The 17517-nt window shown below is 35.3% G+C and overlaps 1 non-coding gene across 1 annotated transcript; it reads left to right on the plus strand.

Moving 5' to 3' along the window:
- Positions 1 to 11266: 11266 nt before the first annotated feature.
- Positions 11267 to 11373, plus strand: LOC121225532 (small nucleolar RNA R71). The gene has a single exon (XR_005923396.1). It is a non-coding gene; the product is annotated as a small nucleolar RNA R71 (small nucleolar RNA).
- The last annotated feature ends 6144 nt before the right edge of the window (positions 11374 to 17517 follow it).

Here is a 17517-nt window from a genome sequence, read left to right on the forward strand (position 1 = left end):
ATATTTTGACTGAAGGTTCCGAAGTAGCACTATTCAATTCTCTTCTGGAACATTAGCCCTCCTAGTTGAAGCTGTTATGTCCTTCAACGGGGAGTAATCCTCGAAGAAGACTCGGCAAACCACCCTATCTATCAATCGGAAGTGACTGTAGAACCAAGCTAAAAGTAACTGAGCACAACTAACAAACCTGCCTGCACTGGCCCTCCTACATGCATTCAAGGATCTGAATGTCTCTGCCAAAATCGCAGGAATAGAAGTGACCCGTTTGCTAAGTCGATGGAAGAGATCCGTGGTCGCCTCATCCACATATCCCAAGGCCCTGGGGAAAACCATCAATCCATATATGCTTAAAGCAAAAATGTCTATCCTCTTCGCCTCGTTTGGATGTGTCTGGATCAGATCTTTCAAAACTCCCCACGGAATGCACTTACTTTCACCCTTTTCCTTTATTCTTGCCATGATCCATTGCTCGCTCATCCCCGTAATGGTCATCAACTTCTTACCAAAGGTTGGGACACAAGCAGCTCAAGAATAAATCCTATCACACTGAAATCTAGGACACTGAAGCAAGGCTGTGTACTCCTCCACAGTAGGCACTAAATCTACCTCCCCAAAAGTAAAACAACTGTATGCTGGGTTCCAGAACTGAGCGAGAGCTCGAAACAAGTTCTCATCAACCTGAATATCAAACAAATAGGGCAAATCTCTGTACTTATCGTAGAATGATTGCTTGATCTCATTGCCCCACTGATCCATAATCACCTTAAGCTCCTACAGATTATTCTGTGTGATACTAATGCGAGTATAGTCTGACAGCTCCGACATATATCCCACCGTTATGCTATCCCCTTTTCCTAGTTGAGTTTGCTCAGACCATCTATGGACGTTAGCATTGTCCTCCACTCTATCAAGAAGTCCGTTCTGCATAAAAAAACTTTCTAACTTAGAAACTGACCATGAATCGATACATTTTAAATGCAAAATAACATGTACAAAAGAAAGAAAATAGTCAGTATCATATGATATTAATAAACACAAAGATAACCTAAGTATAATTCTATTTATATTGAGCTCTTACAGTTTTTCTATATGTGATTTGTTTCTAAAGTTTGAGGTACCCGAACCAGTAGATTCCTCGATCCTCACCCATTATAGGCTCATTTGAATCGAGTTCAGTTCAGGGGAATACATTTCCCTATGGCTACACGGAGATGAAAATCTCACGAAACCATAGGTACAGATGTATCCTGAAAGTGATCCACTATCCTACACGGAGGCGGAAACCTCACGAAGGCGTAGCTTCTCACTCCCACTTAAGGGTGTGACCACAATGGTCATGCAAATGCAATGCGTATCAGAATATAGCAACACATGCAATAATACAAACACATGTAATGCAAAGAGGATGAAATTTTAAAATTTTTAATTTCTGACATTAAGACAAGAGATAATAAATTACACGGCTTGACTCTCTTATTAGTCCCCAGTGGAGTCGCCAAGCTGTCGAAACCATTTTTAAATCGAGTTTTGGAAAATGGGAATCGACTTTAAGAAAAACGAAAACGGGAGTCGCCACCAATCTTTTTAGGTGTGATTGGATCACCTTATAAAATGTTTTGTTTTAAAACATTAATTTTGGTCTACGAAAGTCGAGAAAACGGATTCGGGAGTCGGTTACATACAAGGAAGGGTTAGCACCCTCGTAACGCCCAAAAATTGGTACCTAATTGATTATCAAGTGTCTTTAATGTCGAAAATTTTAAAAATTTTAAGGTGCAATCCCCTTTAGAATATTTTGATTAGGGTTCACTTGTATCAAATGAATCAAAATATCACATCCAGTAAGTTAGGACGCAATATTTTTAAAACATTCGAAGCTAAGCTAACCTTTTTGAAAATCTCTATCTCGAAACAACAAAACACTGTATCCAGTAAGTTAGGACACAACGCTTTGAAATTCCAAGACAGTTGCTCGTATTTTGAAAACCTTAAAAAAACTTAGAAGGGTGCTAGTCTATTCGAACTCAACACGAAAAGTTGCAACCCAGTAAGTTAGGGCACTACTTTTCTCGAAGCTTCCAAATACCAAGCATTGCCTTCTTATTTTAAATCTTTGAAATCTCCTTTTTGATTAATGCATGAAGAATCATGTTAACATCATAGAATAACATACAAGATAGCATATTATCATAATAGGTAAGTAAAAGTATGAATTTAAACAAATTTTAAACAACAAACATGGCAAATTTAAAACATGTAAAACATACATACAAAAAATATATGACATACATTAAAAATGCATAAGTGAACATATAAACATATACGGTATACATTTTAATAAATTAATAGACAAAAGATGATGCATGGCATACAACTTAACATAAACATTCCTAAAATAATATCAACATACATGTCAATTCTAAAATATGACCTTTAATAATAATCACAAAACAATATTTAATATATAAATGATATGTTTAACATATAAAAAAAATTAGTGTATATTAAAATGTAATATAAAGTGAGTAATTATTAATAAAATATATCTAAAATATAAATAAAAATGTTTAAAATAAGTTATGTATAATAATATAATATGAATAAAATATTAGGAAATATAATATAAAATAATAATAATATAATAAGTATTTTGCATAAAAATATGGTAAAATAATTAATATGTAATATATAACATATAAAAATAGATATATATATAATAAAATATATAATAAAAAAATATATATAAGAAAGATAAATTTTATAAGGAATATTAAATAAAATATAGTATGTAATAGAAATACCTAAATAATTATAATGAAATATAATATAGTATATGTATAATATTAATAATAATGTAACAAATATTTTACATATAAAAATATAAGTAAATAATAAAATAAAAATATGCAACATATAATGAAATTAATGAACATATATAATATTACAAATAATATAAGTAAAATAATATATTATTAAATATTAGAAATAATATAAGTAAAATAATATATTATTAAATATAACACATATATAAGATAAATTAAATTAAAGGTAGATAAGGATTAAAATTAAATGAAATTTAATTAGGGAATTTAGGGTTAATTGCAAATAAATAAAGAGAACTAGGCCAAATTGGAACACGGACTAAAGTCGAGGGACTTACTGAGTAATTTACCCTAATCCCAAATGACACCGTTTTTTCGAATACAGCTTTAAAGTCACTATGAGGATTAAATTGAAAAAAATTAGAACATTAGAGCTAAATTTTTAAAAAAATAAAATGAAATTATAGAAATTAAAAATGCAAGAGGACTGAATGGGAAATTAACCCAAAACACGCGGATCCTCCCCGGGTAATCGGGTGAACACGCGGATCCTCTGTCTAATACGGTGCCGTTTTAGTGCTTATTGAATTAAGCAAAATGACACCGTTTTGGTAGGGTTATATAAGCCCCGATTTCAGCTTTTAAAGTCATTTTAGTTTGGTTTCCAAAAAAAGGGAAGAAATCCTCTTTCAGAGGATTTGGGGTTCAGTCTGGGGTTTTGTCGAGCCTCCGTTCCTGGTCCTCTCACGCGCTCACGCGCCACCACGCACAGTGGTCGGAGGGTAAAAACCCTCTTCCTTTCAAAGCGAAAACTCAGGTAACTCCTTCGCTTTACAATATTATCAGTTTTTACTGAAAATTAATTTATTTACTTGCTGAAAAATAAAAACAGAATATAAACTTAAATCACCTTTTTAAAGAAATTGCTTGAACTTCTTTTTTTTTATGAATATCTGTATGTATTTTATCCTCTAAAAAAATCGGTCCTCTCAAAAAAATCCGTCCCTTTTACAATGAAATGATTCGGCTTTTATAGCCTCTATTTACAAGTTTAGTTTATCCCTTTTCAATTTCTTGGCTTGTTTGCTGCTATTTTCTTTCCTCTTTTGCAGGTACTAGCGAGGAAGGTAGACCACCGACGTTGATTTGGCCGTAGACCACGGCCTGATTCACAGTCTACAATCTCGGCTTTGATGGTGGGTAACTGAAGCAACGGGACACGAATAGACGTGTTGATTGCGGCGCCGAACGAGTCTGTTGTCGGCTACGATCTCGAGGAAACTTTGCAGCGCGAACCCTAGCTAGGGTTCCTCAAAAGCTGAAAATAGTTTGGGCCTTCTGGGCCGTACCTACTTGTGAGTTGGATGTAAACGGGTTAATGGGTATTTTTAGGTATTCTGGTTTAAACCAGTTGGGTGTAACCAGGTTAATGCTTTTGGGCTTCAAAGATACCCAAACTTTGGGCTTTTGTAAATGGACTGCTAAATAAACATTTATTTATTTTTATTATTTATGGTTTGAAGGCCCGGGCAAATTTGGGCTATTACAAGAAGAACATCAAAGTTTCTAACATTCCAGGTTGAGCATTTTACCACGAAAACATAGGTGTTTCCCCTCATCTAAGTAATCACCTTTGATTTAAAATATCACATAATTCAACATCCTCACTAAAGATTTACTCAAATCACTCGAGGTGTTTAAGGACAACAATTTTAGCACTCATTAGTCAATTGTGTGAAAATCAAATCTCCACCACTATATATTGAGATGATGCATCAATCAAAAGGTCTTTAGAGGGTTGTAACGTGGCTTTGATTAGGGGGTGTGGTCACAAACTAAAAGAGAAGGTTAGAATCGAGATTGAATTGAAAAATTACATAACTAGAAAAATACTAAAGCTGACAAATTACATTCCTAATTAGATGATCCTAGAATTGAGCTTTTCTTCATGGTTAACATCGTTTTCAACCAAGCCTTACATAATTTCGTATTATGCTAGATGACAAATCTCAATTGCAGCAACTTCATTTTTTTTAAGAACAAATCAAGTAACATAGAACTTTGCTAACTATAAAAAATAAAGCATAGCTAAGCAATTTATTCAAATCAAATCTCGACAAAAAATAGGGATCAAATTAATTAAGGGGATTTCAACAATAATGGGTTATGGATTAATATTGAAGGTAAATCAATGAATGGCTTGTTAGGCTCAAGAGGGTTAACTAAGGGTTAATTATGAAGGTAGACTTTTATGGAGTGAGTGGGTTAAACCTAAGTGCCTTTATCATCTCGACATATCAAATCAATGGTGCGGTCTTAACATGCATATTCGAAGCAAGTTCTAGAATAACAAATCAATATTGACGCACTCATAGAAACAATAAAACTGAGTATGAAAGAAATAATATATGCTCTAAAGGCTCAAGATCTCACAAAAATTATGGCTTTTTGATGTTAATCCTGTGAATTTCAACTTCAAGATAATACCTAAACTTGGGGAAATAACCTAAAAAAAAATTTAATTCTCAAAAATCAACTTATCATGTTTGATTCTCTAATTTCTTAACGTTTAAACATTCAATGCATAAATGCCTATGTTTTTAATTCAAGACATATCAATAAAAATCATAAATTAATCAAAATTCATTCTAATAGTGATATGAGTGAGTCACGTGAGAATAAGACAAAATTCAGGGATTTTTCAGATAATGATATAAATAACCCCCCCACACTTAAAATGTACATTGTCCTTAATGTACAAAGATAGATTTACTGAAAAATATAGGTATAAGATCATAAGATAGGGAGAGAAGTGAAACTTCCTGAATGTTAAATGGAATCCTTGAATTGGAGTTATGGAAAGTAATCGGCTAAGGCAAGGGTGAGATTTGGAGGAGGATACTCCGGTGGTGGTAGAGGTTATTAGTCCACAAGTGCTCCGCCAAAAGAATATTATAACTAGTGGTAGCTATGGTCGTGGTCGAGCAGGGCATGACAGTCGTGGACGACCTTTTCTATTGGAGTTGCAAATTCCTAAGTAATAACTGCGATAACTCTTAATGAAATGGCCGAAAACATAAATTGCTTAATATAAATTGTAAAACCTAAAGATGAAGTAAAAATAGTATTAAAGAGAAATAGGATAAAAAGTAAGTTAAAAAGATAAATAAAGATAAAAATAAAAATAAATAAAAGATGAATAGTAGCGGTTTATAAATATATTGGGGCACACGGACGTAAGGCATGCCCGTGTGTCTTTATTTCTACCCGTATGTTTCAGGGTTTTGAAATTTGGGCACGTTGGTGCACACGGCAGTGTCATTTTGACAGTTTCGACCACAGGTGGTGGGCCCGGGCGTGTCGCACACTCGTGTTAATTTCTCAGTTTCTACCACAGCTTATAGACACGGGTGTGTTGCACGTCGCATCCTGCTTCGTTCTCTTCTCCCATGCTCATGTATATATGCGTACGCCCCTATTATTTTGACAGTTTCGACCATGGGTGGTGGGCACGGGCGTGTCGCACGCCCGTGTTAATTTGGCAGGATTGCCCATGGCCATGTCGCGCAGTCGTGGCAACGTATCGAATCCCATGTTTTGGGAAAAATTTTGCTCTATTTTCACACGGTCGTGTCGCCGCTCGTGGTATGAGTATGGCCTAAGGCACGCCCGTGTGCCTGGTCATGTGGATTTGGAAAACCTATGTTCAAGAACTCAATTAATGATTTAGATGTTAAAAACTAAAATTTAATGAAATCAACACCGTTAGTGCTCGGGTTGCCTCCCGAGAAGCGCTTATTTAAAGTCTAAGCTTGACTCTACCTTGTGGGTATATTCAGGTAAGTTCATGGAGCCATGGCTCCTCTTTATCATCTTTAAAATTCTCACCATTATAAAGTTTGAGACGATGTCCATTTACCTTGAAAGTGCCTTGTGATGGATGACTTACCTCTACTGTGTCATATGGAAACACAGTTTGGACTATGAAAGGACTTGACCATCGTGATTTAAGCCTTCCAGAAAACAATTTGAGCCTCGAGTTATATAACAGGACAAGATCTCCAACTTCAAATTGCTTGCATTGCCTTAAACGAGCGTCGTGGCGGCACTTCGTTGCTTTCTTGTATAGGCGTGAATTTTAATATGCATTGGTTCGCCACTCATCTAACTCGTTCAACTGCATCAACCTGTTTTCATCTACAAGTTTGGGATCAAAGTTTAGAAATTTTATAGCCCAGAATGCCTTCTGTTCTAACTCAAACGGTAGATGACAACTTTTTCCGTAGGCAAGTCTGTAAGGGGATGTTCCTATGGGGGTCTTAAAAGCAGTTCTACAAGCACATAAAGCATCATCCATTTTCATCTCCCAATCCTTCCTATTTGATTCTACTGTCTTTTCTAGGATACGTTTGAGCTCTCGGTTTGCTACTTTGACTTGTCCAGTAGTTTGAGGATGATAGGGGGTAGCTGTTCTGTGGTGAACTCTGTATTTCTTAAGGGTCTTATCAAATTGGGCGTTACAAAAATGAGTACCATTATCACTGATAATTGCTCTAGGTGTTCCAAATCGAGAGAAGAGTTTCTTGAGGAATCGTACTACCACTCTAGCATCATTAGTAGGTAAAGCTTGGGCTTCCACCCATTGAGACGTATAATCAATGACTACTAATATGTATTTATTCCCAAATGAGTTGGGGAATGGACCCATGAAATCAATATCCCATATATAAAATATTTCACACGAGACCATGTATGTTTAGGGCATTTCGTCACGCTTAGAGATATTACCTGTTCGTTGGCATTTATCGCAAGTAGCAACATACCTGTTGGTGTCCTTGAAAAGTGTAGGCCAATAAAAACCTAATTCGAGTATTTTATGTGCGATCCTATTTCTACTGTAATGTCCTCCAGTTGGTCTTGAGTGGCAACGTTCCAAGATATTCGATGCTTCTAACCTTGTAACGCATCTCCTAATGACTTGATCTGCACATATACGGAAAAGGAAAGGGTCTTCCCAAAAGTAGTTTTTCACATCAGTAAAGAATCGCTTCTTTTGCTAATGTGTCAACCCTTTTGGGATAATGTTAGTGGCTAAAAAATTCGTAATGTCTGCAAACCAAGGTACCTTAGAATCAGATATAGCAAAAAGTTGTTCTTAAGGAAATGAATCATTTATTTCAATTTCATCTAACTCTTTGGTACTTGAATTTTCAAGCTTGGAAAGATGATCAGCCGCGAGATTTTCGGCTCCTTTCTTATCCTGAATCTCTAAGTAAAATTCCTACAATAACAGAATCTATCGAATAAGTCGAGGTTTTGCATCAGTCTTAGTTAAAAGGTAGCGAAGAGTAGAATGGTCAGTATAAACGACAACTCTAGACAATATTAGATATGGCCTAAATTTATCGAATGCAAAAACTACAGCTAGCAGCTCTTTCTCCGTGGTTATGCAGTTTTCTTGTGCGGTTGTCAAAGTTTTGCTAGCATAATAGATAGGTTGAAAATGCTTGTCTCTTCGCTGTCCCAAAACTACACCTACTACAAAATCACTCGCATTGCACATTAGTTCGAAAGGTAAATTCCAATCAGGTGTGATTATAATTGGAGCATTAATCAATTTATCCTTTAAAGTATTAAATTCCTAAACATTCCTGGTCGAAATTAAAAGGCACATCTTTTTCTAGTAATTTAGTCAAAGGCTTAGTTATTTTAGAAAAGTCTTTAATAAATCTTCTATAAAACCTAGCATGTCCTAAAAAGCTTCTAATAGCCTTAACCGAACTAGGGGGAGGTAGTTTTTCAATGGTTTCAATTTTAGATTTATCAACCTCAATCCTTTTATTAGAAATTTTATGTCCTAACACAATACCTTCTTGAACCATAAAGTGACATTTTTCCCAGTTAAGTACAAGGTTCGTTTCCTCACATCTTATTAAAACTCATTTCAAATTTTTAAGGCAAAGATGGAAAGAGTTACTGAATACTGAGAAATCATTTGTAAATACCTCCATGATGTCTTCTACGAGTTCGTAAAAAATGGTCATCATGTAGCGCTGAAAAGTAGCAGGATCATTACATAATTCAAAAGGCATTCTATGATAAGCAAACATACCGTATAGACATGTGAATGTTGTCTTTTCTTGATCTTCAGGAGCTATTGGGATTTGAAAATAACCAAAGAGTCAGTCTAAAAAGCAGTAGTACATGTGCCTAGATAATCTTTCCAACATTTGGTCAATGAATAGAAGGGGGAAGTGATCTTTTCTCGTGGCATCATTTAGCTTCCTATAGTCAATGCAAACTCTCCAACCTGTGACTGTCCTTGTTGGGATTAATTCATTCTTCTCATTGGCTACAACAGTCATGCTTCCTTTCTTAGGAACAACCTGCACTGGACTTACCCAAGAACTGTCAGAAATAGGATAAATTATTCCAACATCTAGGAGTTTAATTACCTCAACTTTAACAACTTCTTCCATTAAAATTTTGTGGGTGCAAAAAGAAGGGCTAATCCCTTTAATGTCAAAAATTTTCCAAGCTATGGCTCTTTTATGTTCTCTTAATACTTGGAGCAATTCCTCTTTCTCCTTAGGTTGCAAGTTAGAAGCAATAATCACTGGTAATGTAGAATTATTTCCAAGGAATGTGTATTCCTAGTGATTTGGCAATTGTTTAAGTTCTAGTTTGGGAGGTTCTTCAATAGAGGGTTTTTGCTTAAGTTCATTGTTTACCTTAATACCCTCATATTCTGCTTGTCCTGGGGAGGGCTCATTAGAATTTAGTTCAGCTTTTATCTTACCAATCTCAGAATCATCATCATCTACCTCCTCTCATTGGGCAAGACACAGTTCCAACGTTTCCTTATGTATGATTTCCTAAAAAGAATCTTGAGTAGCATGATCAATAGAGTCAATAAAATAACATGAGTCATCCTGTTCCCTAGAAAATCTTATGGCAACATAAATTTTAAAATAATCTCTTTGTGACCTACTCTAAGTACCAATTTACCATCACCCACATCAATAACAGCCTTAGCAGTGGCTAAAAATGGATGACCTAAGATTAAAGGCACTTCAACATCTTCATCCATGTCAAGCATAATGAAATCAACAGGGAATATAAATTTATTTACTTTTACAAGTATGTCCTTTATAATACCCCTAGGATATTTAACAGATCTATTAGCTAGTTGAATACTCATCCTAGTGGGTTTAGGTTCCCCAAGACCAAGTTGTTTAAACATTTTATATGACACCAAATTAATGCTAGTGCCTAAATCAGCAAGGAATAGTAAAACTACCAATTAAGTAGGGAATAGTAAAACTTCCTGGATCTTTCAGTTTGGTTGGCAGTTTATTTTGGAGTATGGTCGAGCACTCCTCAATAAGTTACACTATAGATAGGTCTTCAAATTTCCTTTTGTTTGTTAGAAGCTCCTTTAAAAATTTTCATATGTAGGCATCTATGATATAGCTTCAACAAAAGGTACGTTAATATGCAGTTGTTTAAAAAGTTCAAGAAATTTACCAAATTGTGCATCCATGCGATCTTTCTTCAACTTTACTAGATATGGGATTGGTGGTTTATATTTCTTTGGCATTGGATTATCATTGTTTTCAGGTTTTACTTCCTCTTCTTCATTTCTGTCAGCTTCTTGTGGTAGCTTCTTTTCAGATTCAGCTAACACTTTCCCACTCCTTAGTGTAACTACTTTCACATGCTCTTTTGGATTGGGTTCGGTGTTACTAGGTAGACTTCTTGGTGGTCTTTCTGAAATCAGTTTAGCAAGCTAGCCTATCTGAGTTTCGAGCCCTTGGATCGACGCTTGTTGATTCTTAAGTGCTATTTCAGTATTCTAAAAATGAGTTTCTGACACCGAGGTGAATTTCGTTAGCATCTTTTCAAGGTTCAGAATATTTTCCTGCTGGTAAGGTGGTTGTTGAAAAACTGGGGGATATTGTGGCCTTTGATTTCCTTGGCCACCCCACAAGAAGTTGGGATGGTTCCTCCAACTTGCATTATAAGTGTTATTATAAGGATTATTTTGAGGTCGAAGATTATTACCTATATAATTCAATTTTTCATTTTCCATGTTGTGGCCATAGGGTGGGTATTCTAAATTGTTTGTTCCACCTCCATTTGCATCGTACTGTATTACTAGATGAGCCTGTGAAGAACCAAGTAAACCATCAATTTTTCTATTCAAAAGTTCTACCTGATTAGAGAGCATAGTGACCGAATCGACGTTAAAAACACTGGCTGCTTTTGTCAGCTTTGTCCTCATGACTTGCCACTGATAATTATTCAGTGAAATCTCTTCTAAAAGTTCATAAGCCTCTTCAGGTGTCTTATTATTGATAGTCCCACCAGCAGCTGCGTCAATCAACTGTCTAGTCGAAGGATTCAGATCATTGTGAAAAGTTTGAACCTGTAGCCAAAGTGGTAACTCATGGTGAGGGCACCTTCTCAATAGATCCTTGTATCTCTCCCATGCATCATAAAAAGTTTGTAGATCTATCTGGACAAAAGAAAAGATATCATTCCTCAATTTAGGCGTTTTATCCGGCAGAAAATATTTACGTAAATATTTTTTCGTTCATTTGTTCCCAAGTAGTGATTGACCGTCATGGAAATGAGTTCAACCACTGTTTAGCCTTATTCCTCAATGAAAAGGGAAACAATAAAAGGCGGATGGCATCATCAGAAATGCTATTGATTTTAAAAGTGTCGCAAAGTTCCAGAAAATTCGCTAAATGAGTGTTTGGATCCTCATCCTACAAACCATCAAACTGAACAAACTGTTGTATCATTTGAATCGAGTAAGGTTTCAGTTCAAAATTATTTGCAGCAATAGCAGGCCTAACTACACTCGATTCAGTTCCTGTTAAATTAGGTTTAGTATAATCATACATAGTATGAGGAGTAGGATTTTGATTTATTGGACCTACGGCAACCACAGGAGGTAGTTGATTATTCTGATTTTTAGCCATCCCCTCGGTTGTAGTTTGACTATCGTCGTCTTGCCCTTCCTCTATGTATCGTAGGCTTTGCCTTATTTCTCTTCAATTTCTGCGAGCTGTGCTTTCAATCTCACTATCAAAAAGTAGAGGTTCTGATGGATTTCTTCTAGTCATAAACTATAAAAACCTAACAGAAGCAAATAAAAGAAAATTTAATAATATAAACAAAATTGAAATAAAATTAAATTGCAATAAAAATAAATGGCTAAAGTAATAAAAATTAAGCGTTCTTAATATCTTAGTTCCCCGGCAATGGCACCAAAAACTTGATATACGTGATAAGTTTTTATATTTACAATTGATCGTACTTGAAAACTAACTATTATCAGGATAAGGCAAGTGCACCTATCGAACAGTAGTATAGCTTATAGCAAGACCGGAATGCCAAACCCACAGGATCTAAAAATACTAGTATTAACCTTTTTTTATTATCTAGCCTAAAAATAAAGGGATTTGCTTTATCTAAATTAATTAACTAAACTAAGAATGCACAGGAAGTAAATTGGGGAAATACTTTTGGGAAAACTGATTGATTTAGACAATACCTAAGAAAGAATCCACCTAGACTTCACTTGTTATTTGACTCTGAACTAGACGATTTATTCACTTGACTCGATCCGTAGAAATCCCTAATTAATATTATTATCTCTCTTGAGACTAACAACGTCTAACCCTAGGTTGATTAATTGAAATCTCTTTCTAATTAAAACTGTTAGTGTTGCATTAACTCGATCTATTGATTCCCTTATTAGGTTTGACCCTAATCCGGTAGATTTGTGTCGCCCTATGCCTAGGGGTGCAATCAACTCCATTTAATTATGCTAGATCTACTCTTAGACAGGGATTTTTGCTCCCTGAATAAGCAAATCAATACTTGAATTAATATCCTAGAATACTAAAGCAAGAATTAAGAACACATAATTAAGAACAAATAAAGTATTTATCATATAATTCAGAAAATAATAACAAGATCCATCTTAGGTTTCATCCCCCTTAGGTATTTAGGGGATTTAGTTCATATGTGTAAAAGAAAACATCTCAGAAGAATAATGATAACAAAACATAAAGAAAACCCAAAAACCCCTAAAGGAAATTGAAAGGATATCTTCAGTCTTGAAGGAGAATCTGACTTCTGAGATGGATCAATCAGCTTTCTTAGAGTAATTCCTTGCCTCCTTCTCCGTGTCTCCTCTAGGTGCCCTGCTAGGGTGTTTATATAGGATTTAGAATGCTTCCAAACCCTCAAAAGTGGCCTTTTCTAAATAGAACTAGACTTGGGCTCGGCAGGGACACGCCCCTGTGGGGTGGCTTAGGTCTTTTAAAGTCTACTAAATAGACACGGACGTGTGGTCTACCCGTGTGGGGAAGTCCAGGCCGTGTTCATTTCCCACGTTGACCTATTTTCTCCGTTTTTGGCCCGTTTCTCACTCTTTTTACTCTCCTATGCTCACCTAAGTATAAATGTAACACCCCGTACCCGAGACCATTGCCGGAGTCGGACACGAGGGGTTCACAGACTAATTTCGCTTACTATCGCAGTCCATTTTAAAAATTTCCAGACAGCTGGCTAACTGTGTCACTGTCACCTTAAAAATCATATCTTGAGTTCCACAACTCGAAAATCAGTTTCGTGATTTTTCCCTGAAACTAGACTCATATATGCATCTACAATTTTTTTCTATAATTTTGGTCGGCCAATTAGTACAGTTATTAGTTAAAGTCGCCCATGTTATAGGGATTGACTACATTGACCTTTGCGCATAACGACTTGGATATCTCCCTGTACAGGGCTTCAATGCTGATGCCGTTTGTTTCTATAAAAACTAAACTCAAAGAGGAATCTATACATATATGGCATGACTCCTAATTATCTCTGGTTAATTTATAATGAATTTCGAAAGTCGGAATAGGGAATCCAGAAACCGTTCTGGCCCTGTCTCACGAGAACCTGAATATTTCTTAACATACTGTCCATATGATCGTTTCGTTACTTTCCTATGAAAATAGATTCATCAAGGTTCGTTTAAATAATTTATTCACTATTTAATTCCATTCCTACTATTTTTAGTGATTTTTCACATCCACATCACTGCTGCTGTCAGCATCTGCCTTTAAGGTAGACTTTACCTATTTCATGATCCTCCATGGATCAACTAGAGTTTGTCATACATATTCCAAAAGTGATCAAGAATAACCTTTCCCATGGCTAACCGTTACCAACATTTCCATACCTCTCGACGGACAACATACAAAACGATTATAATGCTATGATCAAAGTATATTTAAGCCATTTTCGCATGGCTATCCAAATTTACACAAAACCAAAGGGTACATGACCAACAACAAAAGGGTAGTCCTATACATGCCATTTCAAAGTTCAACCAAAATTGTACCAAAAGGGGGCTTTGATAGTGTGGGAGACTTCGACTTCCAAAAATCCCGAGTCCGATAGCTGACGAGCCAAAATCTATAAAACAGAGAAACAGAGAAACGGAGTAAGCATTTAATGCTTAGTAAGTTTTAAGCAAGACAAAGTGTTCTCAATCACTATTATTGGTCATTCATTTCAACTGTTCGATGAAGTTAATCTAGAGCTTCATCTCGATCTATATATCATTAAACGCAGCACTTGGCTGCCACATATATACTTTCGAATAATAATGACCTAGATGGTCAAATATTTCCAAAGCACATTCTTCATCGATTTTCAACTTTCAATAATCCTTTCCACTTGTTCATAATCACATCCTTACTTTTAAGTATTTCAACATGACAAGTACTAAATTACCATAGGCACATAAAGAACCAACATATTCCTTATCAATATATGTAAGCTTACAAATCATAATCCTTACCTTGTACTGGCACATCTAGCTCAACCCAACCCATACTCAGATCATAAGGCTTTTGGGCAGAATATGCACTAATACATAAGAATATTTCATCGCATACTTTATTATACAAACATACCATTACCAATTAGATCATTCTCACATTTGGAGTTATAATATTAATCACATTTACCTACCTCTTGATACTGATAATTCACCTCGAAATCACTCACCGATGAGTAAGTAATACGTACCTGAACATCTTGAATACATAATACTTATTTGATGGTAACTTAATGCAGATACTCAATATCAAAGTCTTACTTGATCCTAACATTTAGCCGTCGGGTCTTTAAAGCTCGATATAGTACGAGCACGAAGCCTACGGACATAATCAGGATAATATTCTCGCATAAAGCCTGCAGGTTTAACCCGGATATAGCACTGACACAATTGCCCTTCGGGACTTATCACATTTATACACTTCCACATCCATCACATTGGCCATTCGGCCTTATCACATATATACACTTTCTCATTCATCACATTGGCCATTCGGCCTTATCTCATATATGCATGTTCACATTCATCACATTGGCCATTCGGCCTTATCACACATACACATGTTCACATTCATCACATTGGCCATTCGGCCTTATCACACATACACATGTTCACATTCATCACATTGGCCATTCGGCCTTATCACGCATATATATACTTTCACATTCATCACATTGGCCACTCGCCCTATCACATATATATACTGTACATCAATTTCATCATAACAAAATTGACTAGGTATAATAGTCATTGTGGCTTATAGCTTCACTTAATACGGATTTGGTACTTTCATTACCAATGTTTAATCGATAGCTTATAAGCAACTCAAATGGTTTATTAAGGTTACAACAAAATCCAAATTCAGCACAAGCTGTTTTTTTTCTGAGCAACAGTCATTAAATTATTCGTAAATGGAGCTACGAAACTCCAAATGGAGTGCCGTTAATGTTCCCTGGAAATAGACTCATACATATCTTATCCAGGAAATTTTCAGAATTTTTGGTTTGGCCAATCATACCAGATTTTTCTTAAAGTTTCCCCTGTTTCACTGTTTGACTAATCTGACCACTCTTCACTACGAATCAAATTTCTCATTGTACGGAATTAAAAATGTGTTCTATTTGATTTCATTTGAAACTAGACTCATTAAGGAGTCTAGGCATATAAATTTTATCTTATAACCATTTTTATACAAATTATAATGATTTTTCTAAAAACAGAACAGGGGATTTCGGAGTCATTCTGACACTGTCCCACACAACTTTAAATATCTCTTTATAGGAAATTTCTTTCCTTCCACGGTCTCTTTTATAAGAAACTAACTAAATAAGCTTTGATTACATATTTTATTCAGCATATAATCAACACCAACAATTTATAGTGATTTTCTAAAATCACGTTACTGCTGCTGTCCAAAGCAAATTATTACATTTGCTCTTAATTTCAAGTCCAAACACTTATGAACTTACCATTTGAGTTTAAGACATATCATGGTCACATCATATCTTATTAAATCAACTCATTATGTCCTGTTATGACTGAATTTACTCAACGTTTAATCACTTAAAACTTACCTCGGATGTGGTCGAACGATTTCGGCGGCTATTCGATCACTTTTTTTCCTTCCTTTATCGGATTTAGTTCCCCTTTGCTCTTGAGCTTAATTAACAAATAAATTGATTTAATATTTGAACATCGAAAGAGAAAATCAAGGTACTTAACCCATATATATATACATAGACATTAAAGACACATACATATGAAATCATGAATCAACTCAACATATTAACCCACACTCTCTTTTAGCCGATTGTCTAAGCCAAGATTAGCCACCAATATGCTTACTTATAACCGAATACATGCAACACCAATCTATGTGTTCATTCATGTGGTCGAGTATACATATTCCAATATGATATCATTTCCATTTCGTTTAACACTTAACTTTTACCACATATAAATAACCCATTTCTTTACTCATGTGGCCGATTATATTCGGTCATGCATACTCACATAAAATCAATTTGGAGACTCTATCAACCAACATACATTCGGCAATAGTCTATAGTTCTCTCTCTCGGCCACTCATTTCACACTTAACAAGCTTCCATTCGAAATCATTAGTTAGTATCAATTACTTAGGCTACCTTTAAACCTTTATTTATCACCTCATGCCAAACCAAAGACCACATCGGCACTTTCATCCACCATTCTACCAAGCATGTATATTCACCACAACAACTCACAATCGGCCCTAGTTCATACAAGTAGCCGAATTCTTTTTATGGTTCAAACACTCATCTATCTCATCACCAACTTTACATGAAACAAAAAACTCCCATTATTAGCTACCATAGTCGAAACCTTACTCAATCCAAAAATCAAAATTTCATCATGGGTTACAAAAAAAATAACTTGATATCTCACTCAAGATCAACTAAAATTTCAAGAACTAATATGAACACCTTACCTTAATATTGACCTAAGATGACCGATGGCTTCACTCTCTTCTTCCTCCTTTCAATTCGGCCAAGAGAACCAAAGAACACAACTTGTTTTCATCACCAAATGCTCTTGTTCCCTTTTTTTTCTTTAGATTCGGCTAGGAAGAAACATGTATGATGATCTCTTTTTTTTTTCTTTCACCATCCTTTCCTTTAGTTATCAATTCTTATTTTATTCTCCTTACTAATTGGCCTGTTATTATTTTAAATTACCTTGTTATACAATTGAGCATGGCCGCCATACTATTTTAGCTATTTGAATGCAGGACAAGCACTT

This window comes from Gossypium hirsutum, chromosome A03 (assembly GCF_007990345.1).
Source record: "Gossypium hirsutum isolate 1008001.06 chromosome A03, Gossypium_hirsutum_v2.1, whole genome shotgun sequence".
NCBI classification, from domain to species: domain Eukaryota; kingdom Viridiplantae; phylum Streptophyta; class Magnoliopsida; order Malvales; family Malvaceae; genus Gossypium; species Gossypium hirsutum.